The sequence below is a fragment of the Dendropsophus ebraccatus genome, chromosome 6 (genome assembly GCF_027789765.1).
Source record: "Dendropsophus ebraccatus isolate aDenEbr1 chromosome 6, aDenEbr1.pat, whole genome shotgun sequence".
Lineage (NCBI taxonomy): Eukaryota > Metazoa > Chordata > Amphibia > Anura > Hylidae > Dendropsophus > Dendropsophus ebraccatus.
In genome coordinates, this window is record NC_091459.1 from 12,743,887 (window position 1) to 12,759,864 (window position 15,978).

Here is a 15,978-nt window from a genome sequence, read left to right on the forward strand (position 1 = left end):
AGTTGAAAAAATGCACCAGATTTATCAATATCACTGTTCAAGGATCTAGTTCTTTAGACTGGCTACTCTAAGTTTACACCATCTAATATTTGGCTTAACATCAAATCTGTGAACCAAAACTTTAGAGCATTTTGGGTATAAAATGGTGTATTTAGGCTGTGCCCAACTTTCAAAACATTTATGCCCACTTTCCGTTAAACCCCCCCCTCTGTCAAATAAGGCACATAAAATCCAAAATGTATCAGTATAGTAAGTGGTATAAAAAAAAATGATCTCTCTAGTTTCTCCATTTAATCCTGCAACTATACCAGGACTAAAGTTATATTTCCGACCTCTTATATATTTAGATTCTCCTAAAGCAATTTGGTCTCTGAACAAATAAGCCGGGACTGATTAAGTTTACATAGCGGGAAGAAGAAGGAAATTCAATGCTGTCACCGTAAAGCTTTGAAAGTTCACTAAGGGTGGATTTCTGCAGGTCAAGTACTGTATAATACAATGACAATGAAGGAAATTTAACCAGAATCTGTTCTTAGTGAATCACATCCATTGATTGTTTAATGAAAATAAAATCAAATATTGAAAAGTTTCATCTCTATAAAGAAAACATAATCTACGAAAACTATTTAGATATTATAAATACTGCATGCTGTGAAATGGAAATGATTGTACTATATCAGACACTGGTAAAAGAGTTAGAATTCCAGACACTTAGATTTAAAATACAGTTCCGCCACTTGGGAATAAAAGACACTCATCCCGTAAATGTACATTGTACAGATAAAAGCTGCCAGTTTGATAAATGGAATAACAGATCTTAAAATATGAGGAATAATAGTACATTACTTTGTATACCCCCACCCCCACCCCCCAATAGACAAGCTGTAGAATCAAACTTTCACGCACAGAAGAAGATTTAAAAATGAAAAAAAAAAAAAAAAAGAACAAATAAGCTCTGTCTTAACATTAAAGGGGTTGTCTGGCTCAATATACTCAGGAGAACATTCAGAATTAATAGAAACTCAAAATTTAGCTGGATCTCTGTAGGACCTGACAAAACAATATCTTCTATCTGTAGTACATAGTTGGGGGGTGGGGGGGCTGTATACCTGTAGTGTATAGTTGAGGGAGGTCCTGTATACCAGTAGTGTATAGTTGGGGGGGCTGTATACCTGTACTGTATAGTTCGGGGGTCCTGTATACCTGTAGTATATAGTTGGTGCTGTATACCTGTAATGTATAGTTGGTGGAGGTCTTGTATACTTGTAGTTTATAGTTTGGGGTCCTGGATACCTGAAGTGTATAGTTGGTGGAGGTCTTGTATACTTGTAATATATAGTTTGGGGGTCCTGTATACCTGTAGTGTATAGTTTGAGGGTCCTGTATACCTGTAGTACATAGTTAGTGGAGTTTCTGTATACCTGTAGTATAGAGTGTGTAAAGGTGCTGTATACCTGTAGTATAGAGTTGGTGGAGGTCCTGTATACCTGTAGTGTATAGTTTGGGGTCCTATATACCAGTAGTATATAGTTGGTGGAGTTCCTGTATACCTGTAGTGTATAGTTTTGCGGTCCTGTATACCTGTAGTGTAACGTTTGGAGTCCTGTATACCTGTAGTATAGAGTTGGTGGGGGTGCTATATACCTGTAGTATAGAATTGGTGGAGGTCCTGTATACCTGTAGTGTATAGTTTTGGGTTCCTGTAAACCTGTAGTGTATAGTTTGGGGTCCTGTATACCTGTAGTATAGAGTTGGTGGAGGTCCTGTATACCTGTAGTGTATAGTTTGGGGTCCTATATACCAGTAGTATATAGTTGGTGGAGTTCCTGTATACCTGTAGTGTATAGTTTTGGGGTCCTGTATACCTGTAGTGTAACATTTGGGGTCCTTTATACCTGTAGTAGAGAGTTGGTGGGGGTGCTATATACCTGTAGTGTAAAGTTTAGGGGTCCTGTATACCTGTAGTATAGAGTTGGTGGAGGTCCTCTATACCTGTAGTGTATAGTTTTGGGGTCCTGTATACCTGTAGTGTATAGTTTGGGGTCCTATATACCTGTAGTATATAGTAAGTGGAGTTCCTGTATACCTGTAGTGTATAGTTTTGGGGTCCTGTATACCTTTAGTGTATAGTTTGGGGTTCTGTATACCTGTAGTATAGAGTTGGTGGGGGTGCTGTAGTGTATAGTCCCGTGCACCTGTAGTGTATAGTTTTGGGGTCCTGTATACCTCTAGTGTCCTGTATACCTGCAGGGTCGTATTTACCATTAGGCACCCATGGCCTGGTGCCTAGGGTAGCACCTTGCAGAGGGGCGGTACCTTCCCGTTCAGACTTGCCAGAAAATCTGGTGTCTTTTTGAGGGGGGTATGGCGGTATTGGTCAGGTCTTGGATGGCAGTGTTATCCAGTCACAGTGTGTCGTATTGGTCAGGTCTTGGATGGCGGTGTTATCCAGTCACAGTATGGCGGTATTGGTCAGGTCTGATATGGCGGTGTTATCCAGTCACAGTGTGGCGGTATTGGTCAGGTCTGGTGTAGCGGTATTATCCAGTCACAGTATGGTGGTATTGGTCAGGTCTGGTATGGCAGTGTTATCCAGTCACAGTATGGTGATAGTATAGAGTTGGTGAAGGTGCTGTATACCTGTAGTATAGAGTTGGTGGAGGTCCTGTATACCTGTAGTGTATAGTTTTGCGGTCCTGTATACCTGTAGTGTATAGTTTGGGGTCCTATATACCTGTAGTATATAGTTGGTGGAGTTCCTGTATACCTGTAGTGTATAGTTTTGGGGTCCAGTATATCTGTAGTATAGAGTTGGTGGGGGTGCTATATACCTGTAGTACAGAGTTGGTGGAGGTCCTGTATACATACCTTTAGTCTATAGTTTTGGGTTCCTGTATACCTGTAGTGTATATAGTTCAAGAGATTCAATCAACCGGCACTCCATATATTTCTATGGCGCAGTGCTCGTGGCAATAAGTCACATAGAAGTAAAATAAATCCCGGCACTCGCTGGTGTTCACTGCTTCAAAAGATGTTTATTACATCAATGCTGCACCCGTAGCGACCACACTGGTCTTTATAAACAGCATGTTGTTGATGCTGTTGATAAAGACCAGTGCGGTCGATGCGCGTGCAGCGTTGATGTAATAAACATCCTTTGAAGCAGTGAACACAAGCGAGTTCCGGGATTTTTTCTACTTCTATGTAGTGTAAAGTTTGGGGTCCTGTATACCTGTAGTATATAGTTGGTGGAGGTCTTGTATACCTGTAGTGTATAGTTTTTGGGTCCTGTATACCTGTAGTGTATAGTTTTGGGGTCCTGTATACCTCTAGTGTCCTGTATACCTGCAGGGTCGTATTTACCATTAGGAACCCATGGTCTGGTGCCTAGAGTAGCACCTTGTAGAGGGGCAGTACCTTCCCGTTCAGACTTGCCAGAAAATCTGGTGTCTATTCGAGGGGAGGTATGGCGGTATTAGTCAGGGCTGGTATGGCAGTGTTATCCAGTCACAGTGTGTCGGTATTGGTCAGATCTGGTATGGCGGTGTTATCCAGTCACAGTATGGCGGTATTGGTCAGGTCTGATATGGCGGTGTTATCCAGTCACAGTATGGCGGTATTGGTCAGGTCTGGTATATCAGTGTTATCCAGTCACAGTATGGTGTATTGGCCAGGTCTGGTATGGCAGTGTTATTCAGTCACAGTATGGTGGTATTGGTCAGGCCTGGTATGGCGGTGTTATTCAGTCACAGTGGGGCAGTATTGGTCAGGTCTGGTATGGCAGTGTTATCCAGTTACAGTGTGGTGGTATTGGTCAGGTCTGGTATGGCGGTGTTATCCAGTCATAGTTTGGCGATATTGGTCAGGTCTGGTGTGGCGATGTTAAATGTGATGTCTGGAGCTATTACCTACCAATCATGATGCTAATTGGTGAGTGAGGATGGGGCGTCCTCAGGTTTAGTGCTTAGGGCAGCAGCAGCAGTAATACTGCTCTGTATACATGTACTGTATAGATGGAGTAGTCAGTCTACCAGTTATTTCTGTGGCTCTGTTGTGAGGCAGCTGCCCTAGCAACCACAGCTCCCTGTGAAAATGAAAGTAGTAATTCTAGTGGTTGCTAAGGCTCCCAACTGCCATTTTCTCTGGGCAGCTGCAGCTAATTATGTCACCTGTGTGTGCAGTGTGGAGATTTTCTCAGTCATTTCTATGGGGCACCGCTCTTCCCCCTCCTCTTCCCCCTCCCCTCCTGTACATCTGGCGGGGACGGGACCTTTGCTCTAACCTTCCCGGGCACCCAATGTATCTGTGTGCCAAATTTGGGGTCAAACGGTTCAGACATTTGGAAGTCTATACGGGACAGACAGACAGACTTATATTTTTATTATATAGATGTAAAATACTGTAGATAAGTAAATTTAATTGGCGCATAACTCATGTGGACATGTGGACAAATTTACTAAAATTGACGCGCAAGGGAAGAGCATGGTTATATGCTCCTCCATGCTCGGCCTTATCACCCTTCTAAGCACTGGGTTGGATGCCACAGCAAGGAGATTGACCCTCTTATAACATCACAGTGGGGGCAGCTGTATGTAATTATATGACTTGACATTATTTTACTATTTTAGCCCCTTTATATCTATTTTAACCCCTTAGTGTTGTAATTTGAGCTTTAAAGATTAACTCATTTATATTTTTTCTTATGAGCGGCTGTATGAAACCTGATCTATTGAGGAGCAAGTTCTAGGAATAATTTCAGGGTACATACATGTACAGTATTTAAAACTTTTTTTTGGCAGGGTTGGAAAAAAAAAAAAACACAATGGGGGACTTGTATGAAAAGGCGTAAAAGCCTTTTTTAGGCGCAGATGGGGCAAATCGGCATAAAAATATTCGCAAACTATTTTTGTGAATATTTTTTTCGCATCTGCACCATCTGCGCCACCTTCGCGCCACCTTACAAGGGGTGGCGCAGCACGCAGAGGGGGCACAGCCTCTACATGCGCCGAATTTATCATTTTTCCCGTGAAAAAATTATACTGAAACCTTTAAAAATTTTCACACGGACGGGCTCAGTGCGATCGGGACTTATGTAGAGGCAATGCACCTCTACATAAATCCTCTGAGCTGCGGGGACATTTGTAAGCCCAGCGTAAAAAACGCCGGACTTCATAAATGTCCCTCAATGAGTCTCTCATTGTATTTGCTTTTACTCACCCCCCCAGACAGAAATTATTATGTTTATTTTGTGTCATATAAATGTAACAATAAAATTTTTTTTTAGTATATTTCTGCACAATAAAAACATGATTAATGGGAATAAAAAGTTTGCGTTGCTGCATTTTAAGAAATATAACTTTATGGTTGTAGATTTTTTTTCTCAGGTCGTAATGATCATTATATATATATATATATATATATATATATATATATATATATATATATATATATTAGATATATTGAAGGGCATATAAAACAGGTGAATGTGTAAGAGGGTGAAAAAAATGGCCATATTTTGCAAAGGCTGTAGTGCTAGGGGCCCCATTACTGTCCCTGTTTACCTGCCGGTCTTGGGCTAGGCCACAAGCGTCAATGGGCATCGGTCCCTATGCTGAGTAAGGTGAAACACAGAACAAGACAGGACGGACAAACACAATAAAGAATGGTCAGGCAGATAAAGGTCAAAGTAGAGATAGCAGAACAGTACAAAAACAGCCGGCAAAAACAGAGGTCAGAATTAGACAAAGGCTATGTTCACACAACGTTTTTTCATCTCCGTTTAAAATTACATCCATCATTTTGAGTCTAAAATAACGGACGTTATTTAGCAGCCTGACCTCCCCTTAGTGCACTGACGGGTGTTTGTACATTGTTCTAGTTTGGTTACTAATTGCCCTTTGGATGCGGCTTAATTGAAAAGTCCATTGAATTTAATAGTAAAAACGGTGACAGAACGGTGACAGAAGGAAAACTGTGTATGAACTACAAATAAAAAACGTCCGCTGTTTGCAAAAGAAATCCGAAAATAACGGTCATGTTCATTATTTTGAAACGTCTGTTATTAAATACACTGTGTGCATTGGACGTCCGTCTTCCCGTTTACTTCAATGCATTGCTTTGCAGTCAGTTAAATCTCGGCAAAAGCGGACGTTATTTTAACGTTGACGTTGTGTGAACATTAGAAAGGCAATAAGGTCAGAATTAGACTGGAGCGAAGTGGGCTTTGTTATGGTTCACACGAAGTTGAACAATTTGCTTTTAAAGTTCCGCTTTCTGCCGGCAGCATGGAGAAGGTGGATACAGCACGAGGACCACCTGGAAAACATGGATACAGCCATCGGCTATGTTCACACAACGTCAAAAATAGAGAAAAGGCGTCTAATTTTGATATTTAAAATAACGACCGTTTTTACCGCAACGGCAATGCATTGCAGTCAATGGAAAGACGGAGGTCCAATGCACACAATGTATTGAATAACGGACGTTTTTACCGCGGACGTCAAAATAATGAACATGATCTTTATTTTTGGACGTCTTTTGCAAACAGCGGACGTTTTTTATTAGTTGCTCACACACAGTTTTTCTTTTGTCACCGTTCTTTCTCCGTTTTTACTATTAAATTCAATGGACTTTTCAATTAAGCCGCATCCAAAGGCCAATTAGTAACCCAAACTACAATAATGTGCAAACATCAGTCATTGCCCTAAGGGGAGGCCAGACAGCTAAATGACGTCCGTTATTTTAGACTCAAAATAATGGACGTCATTTAAAACGGAGCTAAAAAAAACATTGTGTGAACATAGCCAGGCTGTAGCCGTGTCAGAATGCAAAGTAATCCAATCCAATATAAACGCAAGATTGTTATTCCATGCTGTGTATGTGTGCACTGCCGGGCAGTTTTCCATTGTCTTTCAGGGGGTGCATTAATACATGGAAAATACGGACATATTTTTACCTTAAAACTATGGCTATAATTTGGTATTGTTTTACTGTGTGTGAACATAGCCTAAGTATGAAGTGCACTTGGTTTTTCAACCTTCCTCAAATTGCCATGGCAACCATTGGCACACAGTGATCACAGTCTTTGCGTGCTGATGATAAGACAATTCATAGTTTGCCAGTCTACAGCTGGCTTCTACATACGCTAGTATAATTATCAGCATGTGATTCTACCGCCACATTATGATACACAACTGTCAGTGATTGATAGTGGCCATAACCATGCATTTTTAAATGTGTGTGTTCTCTTTAGTTCTTTTTTTATTTTTTTTCCATACTGTTAAACTTTTTTTTTTTTATAAAAGTTTTTATAATTTTTTTTAAAATTAATTATAATCTTTTTTTCATACTGTTAAACTTTTTTTTTTTTTAATGTACATTAACCTTTCAGTTGCCAGTCTGCCTTACTGTACTGATGGTAAAATGGTCTGTCAATTATTTAAATGCTATTGACCATGGCATGTAGGGGATTAAAATGCTACAATGATAGTTCTGAACTGTTATGGCCCCAGCCTTTAAATCAAGTAGAACGTGCCAATAATGTAAAGGGGGTTAAGGTGTAACTATCATTTCATAAGTTATCATATACAGATTCACAAAGGGGATCATGAACAGTAATGCTCTAAAATGTCCTCTATTCTGCTGCGGTTTCTGAGGATCTACTGTGTGTTCTAAGTTATAAGAAAATCATAGCAGATATTCTGCACTTATTAACTCAAGGATTACTGAGCCTGCAGAGCAGAAATATGATGAAAAATATCATATGCAAGTTATATAATTGCCAGAAATTATGCTATTCCTTATGTACAGACACAACACAGCTGAAAAGTTACCTGATATTAAAAATATGCTTTAAGGTTTTACATTTCTGAATTATCTGCAGGATCAATATGACACTAAGGTCTCATTAACAATGTTAGGGGAGAATGAAAAAAAAATACTCTAATTTGCCTTTCATGCTACTCTATATTTAAATAGGAATTTCTCAGCTTCTTATCTTGCACACAGTAGGTTTGTAATATCAATTTAAATGGCTAATATGCATGAAACAGACTTCCAAAACTCCACATTCGGTTTAAATGATAAGGCTTTTAATGCACCAATTGTCAATGTATCACAGTTTTATTTTATAAAAAGTTTAGGGTGAAGTACTCAATTGACACCAATAAGGTCATCTTCTAGGGGGACATTTATCAAAGGTACACCAGGGAGAAGGTGCAGATTCGCCCCTTCTCCCTGGCGTACGCCTCCCATACGCCCGGCTCCCTAGATGGGCAGGCTGGCAGAGCTTGCGGGGGCTTGACGAGGAAGGGAGGAGGCCACGCCTCCTCCCACACCTCATTTATCATGATTTACGCCTGGTACGCCAGGCATAGATTTGTGCGTCCGAGCGGCCGGATTGACTAAGAGGTGTAACATAGTAACATAGTAAATAAGGTAGAAAGAAGACAAGAGTCCATCAGGTTCAACCAAGGGAAACCTTACTGTGTTGATCCAGGGAAGGCAAAACCCCCCACTAGGGAGACGACAACCACCCCACGCAACCAGAACAATCCCTGGATCAACGTATCACCGGAAATCTAATGCCCATAACTTGTAATATTATATTGTTCAAGAAAAGCATCCAGGCCTCCCTTGAACTTATTTAATGAATCGGCCATGACAACATCATGTGGCAGAGAGTTCCACAGTCTTACCGTTCGTACAGTAAAGAACCCGCGTCGATGCTGATGATAAAATCTTCTTTCCTCTAGACGTAGAGGATGCCCCCTTGTCATGGTTACAAACCTAGGAGTAAAAAGACCACTACAAAGATCTCTGTACTGTCCATTTATATATTTGTACCTCTTAGTGCCTCTTGTATGCCTCTTAGTGAATCCTGCCAGAGAAAATGGGGCGGGGCCTTTGTAAATCCCCGCCCCTAGTGTTCACCAATTTTTAGCTAAAAACACTTTCTTTGACTACAACTGATACAGAATACAATGATTCCTAATGCCACCTGTGTTTACAATCACACACTGTAGTCTATTCTTAACACCTAGGCTACTATTACACAAAGCGATTTTTCAACGATCAACGATTGACAAACTCAAACGACCGCTATGGCGAACAACCTGAAATCGTTCAGCCAATTACACGGAACGATGATCGTTACTTATGATCGTTATTGCGTTCGCCACTACTGTGAACGACCGAACAATGTCTTATTACATGCCAACGTTTTGCAAATGATCAACGATAAAAATAGGCCCAAATTTCTCGTTGGTCATTTAATCCTTGTCTGCTATTACACTAAATGATTATTGTTCAAATCCGAACCATTTAACAATTTTTCGACCGATAATTGTTCCGTGTAATACTACCCTTAGCCATGGTTATTCTCATTCAATCTAGAACTGCACGTGATACTAAAGTGAACCTATCCCCAACCTTGGCCAATAGAAGTTTTTAGCATTGTCCAATGGAACATTTTTTTTTTTTTTTTTAAATCTGCCATACCATTCCCAAGATATTGCCGTTTTTACATTTACTCAAATTAGTAGGTCTGGTGCGCTGTGCATTATAGACAACTACATATTTACCATATTTCATTAATGTAAAATAATAATAATAATAATATTCCGCAGCGCATGTAAAATGCAGTTACAGCATATGGAACTGTTGTGCAATGCAGTATTCTTTCCCTCCTCTCATGCTTTTTTTTATTAGGCTTTGTTCTCACAACATATATTTTCGTAAAAGTACGGCTGCTGTTGCCGATTGCAACAACGGTCGTGATTAATACGAAAATATACCTAAGGTTGCCGTCTATGGAATCCCGGACGGAGCGTATACACATAGTATACACTCCGTCCAGGATCTTTAGCGGCGCTGCAAAAAACTGACATTTCAGTTTTCTGCGGCCGCTATTCATTGAATAGCGGCCGTAGAGAACCTGTCAGTGCACACTGTGGAGCGCGTGGCTCCGGCCGCATGCTCCATTGTGTGCTGGGGGGAGTTCTCATGCGAGCGTGCATGGATGCACCTGCATCAGAACTCATCGGCGCTAAAGATCGTCCGTCCGAAACTGCAGTACCGGCCAAGATGATATTATCTAACACCGGCCATTCCGTGACCCGGCCGGTGTCATACAATGTGTGCACATAGCCCTACCCTGTTTCTGGCTTCTTCTAAACACAGTGTCATCATACATTACAATTTTTTTTTGCACTTTCCAATTACAAATACACATTGAAATAAAAATATTAAACATTATTTTTAAATTAATTTGAACATTTATAAACCAATTTTAAACCCTCTGCTAGGACACTGTTTCTTAATAAATTTCCTACTTTATAACCTCAGTTAGCCTGAGCCGAGAGAAGCTACAAAGAGCATCTTTCCCTATGGCTGACCTCAAATGCCTGTCGATAACACAGACAGATTGCCGGTTTTAATGAAAACTCTGTAGCGCTTAATTTTCCTGTAGTGGCGCTGTAGGGGAATGGAACACTTGCTACCAAGTTTCGCCCCAAGCTGTTAGCTGGAGGTTTTAGAAACCAGTTTATTCTTGCGGGGCTCACAGTGGACAATCCCTTTAAATAAATCAGTGAAAATTTTTAAGAAATATTGTAATAACAGTTTTGGTTTAGCAATTCTCCTGAAAATGGGATTTAACTCATTCCCACATTATTATGTATATGTATCCCAAGAACGGTCTTTCATACGTATATGATTATTACCCCAAGGACACAGAGATGGCTTTAAACTTAACCTAAAATAACAAAAGGAAACTGAAACGTCTTTCAAATCAACTGGTGCCAGAGATTTGGCATTTATTTCTATAAAGAAAAAAAAAAATTCTGGTACTTATAAGCTGCTGTATGTCCTGCAGGAATTGGTATTCTTTCCAATCTGGATAGTAGGAGAGGTTTTCTATGGGGATTTGCTACTGCTCTGGACAGTTCCTGACATGGACAGAGGTGGCAGCAAAGAGTACTGTCTCAGACTGGAGAGAATACACCATGTCCTGCAGGACATGCAGCAGCTGATAAGTACTGGAAGATTTGAAAATTTTTGATAGAAGTAAATGACAAATCTCTGGCACTTTCATGCACCAGCTGATTTATAAGAAAACATTTTTTGGCTGGAGTTGCCCTTCAACACTTTGGTCGGGAGACATTTTTCAAGCATTTTGACATTTTCAAAAAATATATAAACTTGACCTTTTATTACCACAACATAGTTTCTATGAAAATCTACAACTTGTACTCTAAAAAATAATAATAACAGCTATTCAGACATAATAAAGCTAAAATGTAATAGAAGGCTTCGAGGTTAAAAAATAAATAAAAATCCCTGCAATTTATGGAATCATAAGGGGTCCGTCCTTCAGAGGTTAACGGTGGCTTTGAAGCGTGTTAAATAGACATGATATCATTGTATACAACCTGTAAAAACACCAGCGCTCATGATGCATTACCCAGCCGTAACAACTGATGACTCGTGTTACTAAACCCAGCCATATTTGCCTCCAGGCATTAGAATTTAGCGCATGTTCCATTACATATAACCTAATAGAAAGACACATTGCACACTAGCATACTGTATATTTTTAGAATGTAACCTTACTTATAACAGCCTAAGGCTCACAATACTTACCTGCAAGGTTTTTTATGGTGACATAGTTGATGAAGAATTTTTCAATAGTAAGGTTACACTCGAGTAGACAACCTTAGAAAGCAATGTGTTCTTCCGGATATTATCTGGTGCATAAATGAAACTAAACCCTATCAATTAGATCAAACACGGACGCGTAACTGTAAAAGTGAAGGAAGGTTTCCATGTAAATAGTATATAATAGGGAATTCTAACATCAATCCAAAGACATGGCGTCACAAGATGGAAACAGGGGACGGGATGATATAAATAAATAAATATATACCTTCAGTTAACACTTCTATTACAAATTAAAGGGGTAGTGCACCGTTTTTCTTTTTTTGCTTAACAGTTAAATAAATTATACATACCAAAACACTGTTGACCCCGTTCTCTTCTCCTGGGCGCCATGTTGGGTCGATGCTAACACAGCAGGGGGTGGTCCTGGTCTTCTTCTTCGCTGTCTTCCACAGCAGTGAATGGGAGAGGAAAAGGCTGCTGGTGGACATGCGCACCAGCAGCCTTTTCATTGGCTGAAGCGCATCACATGGCTTCCAGCTTGCTCAGCCCTGATTGGCTGAGCTTTCTGGAAGCCATATGATGCGCTCCAGCCAATAATATGGCTGCCAGTGCTCATGTGCACCAGCAGCCTTTTCTCTCCAATTCACTGCACCCAGACCCAGAAGTGAGGGTGGCAGCTGAAGATGGCGGAGACGTGGCCGGCAGGAAATTCGAACGGCAATCATCACCAGTGGGATGGTAAGTATATTTTCTGTGTACAGTATGTATATGTTTTTGTTTTTTTTTAGGGGGGGGGAGCCACACTAGTACCCCTTAACCTTTGCAATATGTTTTATGAAAAGTGACATCCATAGTTCTATGCATTTAGGATCCCTCTAAATATTCACAACTAGAGATAAGCAAAGCAGCCGGTAATTCGTTTTTCGAGCTTCGCAAATTTTTGGTAAAACTTTTGCAAATCTTAATGGATTTCATTAAAACAGTCAAACTATAGTAGCTACAATACTGGGACTATTACAGAAGAGCAAATTTGTTAAAACATGGCCACCTCCGTTACCGAACCTCCTTATATAGAGAAGGAAGGGGGAGGTGCTGACATCACAGAGGGGCCTGCAGATGATTTGACGAGTGCTGGGAATTATGGGTATTCCTCTTTCTCCCGCTCCAGACACCATGTGCGGCTGACACTTATTTATTTTTGCAAATTTTCTTAACAAATCCGAGTTCATTTGTTTAGCAGAACTAAGCAAATTGACAGCGAGATTCACAGCGAATCTCGAATCGCAGGATTCACTTATCTCTATTCACAACTGTCAATCATATAATAGTAAAGAATGAGGGGTATACAGCTGCAGGCTATGTGAGACAGCATGAAAAGAGGTGAACTGATAAAGCAGAAATTAAGATTTTTCTGATTGGTCAGATCATACAGTACAGCACTATCATCAGGAAAAGGATGATGCACAGGACGATGATCAGCCATAAAGGCCACTATTGGTCGAATACGGCCGATAAATTGTTCAGTGTAATAGGGCCTTAAGAGTGGCAAATGTCAGGTGTGTCCAAGAGCAAATAGAGTTGAGCTGCCACCTGTAATGAAAGCTGGACGAGAGAGCGGGTAAAGTGCAACTACTAGTAAGGCAATCAAATCACGCTGGAATTTTTTTTTATTGAGTCGGGAAGCCACAGGGGGTTTCGTTTGATTATGGCATAGCCCTTTTATAGCCCCCTATATACTTTTTCTAGTTCAAAAAATATTTTTAATCTTTGCTTAAGGAACTATGTACAGTAAAGTGTGCAAACGTTCATCATAATAACAATAAATAAGTAAATATTGCAGTACTCAGAACCTTAATAAGTGCCACTTGATTGAAATGATATTAAGAGCTCTTGATATAAATACCACAAGTAACTTATCATTCAACATCATTTGCATAATGAGTTGACAACATGACTAGGAGAATTTTTTTTCTAAGCTTTGTACTAAAATAAGCATACAGGATTTTTTTGCACCTGAACACTAGAAGGTCAACTATGGCAAGAACGAAAAGGTGGGATCAACGATGGAGTAACAGCTGCTACAGGAGGAAAATGTACTGGGCTTGGGTTTTGTATTATGAGTGTTAACTCACTCTAAAGGGAAGGGGGGGGGCAGACTAGCTAAATACAAGTGTACTCACCCCCAACATTTTGATCAATTATTATTATTGTTGTTGTTGTTGTTGTTGTTGTTGTTATTATTATTATTATTATTATTATTATTATTATTATTATTAGGTGGTCAAAGAACATGGTTCTGTGTGGGATAAATATTGTAATATTTTATTATTTCTGGAGCAGAGGACTACCTCAGCACCAACTCTCTTTCCAACACCTCGGATGCCACATGTCACTATTAACCTATTGTTTCCAACAATGACCACTGGCACCTGAGGAAGAGGCCGATCCGGCCTTGAAACACGTTGAGCTTTTACCCTTTTATCTCTACCCATTAGTAGTAGTATATGAAAATCTGTAATTCAGTTTATATATTAGTACTTTTTAAAGTTGATCAAAAATACTGATATATAAACTTTTCATATACCATAAATGCTAGAGCTAATATAGTGTATTGTATTGTATTGTATCAGTTGTATCTGTTGTCATATGTCAGAGATATTGTCTTCTAGAAGCAAAGTAACTAGGGGACAATACTTCTGTTTAGGGATGGTCCGAATCTGCCGAGGTTCGGGTTTGTATGAACCCGTACTCTCGGCAATGATTCCCGCTGTCTTAAACCTCTGTGCAGAGGGTGGATACAGCGGGAAGACCGCCTGAAAAACTGGGATACAGCCTGTGGCTGTATCCCGTTTTTCCAGGCGGTCCTCCCACTGTATCCACCCTCTGCACGGAGGTTTAAGACAGTGGGAATGATTGCCGAGAGTCCGGGTTCGTACGAACCCGAACCTCAGCAGGTTCGGACCATCCCTACTTCTGTTATATGTGATGCAATGGAGTATGCAACTTTTTTATTGTCAGATTTGTAGGAAATAATAATAATAAAAAAAACCTGATCTTCCTTTGTATCTAATAAAAAGCATACAGAGGTACAGTAAGGTCTTGTGAATCTCTATAGTCATCTCATTACTGATAGCTCTATATAATGCAAAGCTTTAATAGAACACTGTATGTTCATAAGGGCTTTACTGTCCTGCTTGTGCCTCTGGTGTGCGGCACTATGGTGACAGGCCCAGATCTGCTGGATCTACTAAGAGACGTGTGCTAAGGATTCTACTTTACTTTGCCCTGGGTGCAGCCAAACCACGCTATACCAATGGTAGTATAGTCTCTACCTATGGCAATGCTTTCCCCTAACTCGTAACATTGTTCTTATAATTTGTATATAATATGTTTTAAAGTGACTCTGTACCCACAATCTGACCCCCCCAAACTACTTGTACCTTTGGATAGCTGCTTTTAATACAAGATCTGTCCTGCAGTCCGTTTGGCAGGTGATGCAGTTATTGTCCTTAAAAAAATACTTTTAAACTTGAAGCCCTGTGCCCAACGGAAGTATCTGTGCCCTAACTTTGCACCACCCCTCTGTCCCTCCTCCCCACCCTCTTCATCATTAGGAATGCTTCAGGCAGATTGCCTCCTATTCCCCACCTGTTTAGCCCGTCACATGGGCTTGATCATTAAGGACCTGTGCAGTGTTCAGCATGTAGAAAATGTTCCAGTGCCATTCCTAATGATGAAGAGGGTGGGGAGGAGGGACAGAGGGGTGGTGCAAAGTTAGGGCACAGATACTCCCGTTTGGCATGGGCTTCAAATTTAAAAGTATTTTTTTTAGGACAATAACTGCATCACCTGCCGAACGGATCACAGGACAGATCTTGGATTAAAGGCAGCTATCCGAAGGTACAAGTGGTTTGGGGGGGGTCAGATTGAGGGTACAGAGTCGCTTTAAATTACAAATTGCAACATATTATTAGTACTGGACACAATCGCACTGTTAGGTTGGGACTCAGCAACACAGGACAAGTGATGCCCCATCGCTGGCACCCGCCCGGCTGTACCTGCCTTCTTACCACTATCTGCCCTATCCAGCAGCAGGTAACTGGACGACAGTCCCTGACCTGGATAGGTCAAACACTAAGATAAAGACAAAACCCCACAAAAAACCCCAATAAACTCAGGGTAAATAAGCTTGGTCGGTAACTATTAGTCGTTGCGGTACAAAATAAGAAGTCGGGAGAATAGTCAAAGAGTCAAGCCAAAATCAGGAAACCAGGAAATACAAAGTCAGCATACAAGGCTAGCTTAGTTACACTCTTACAG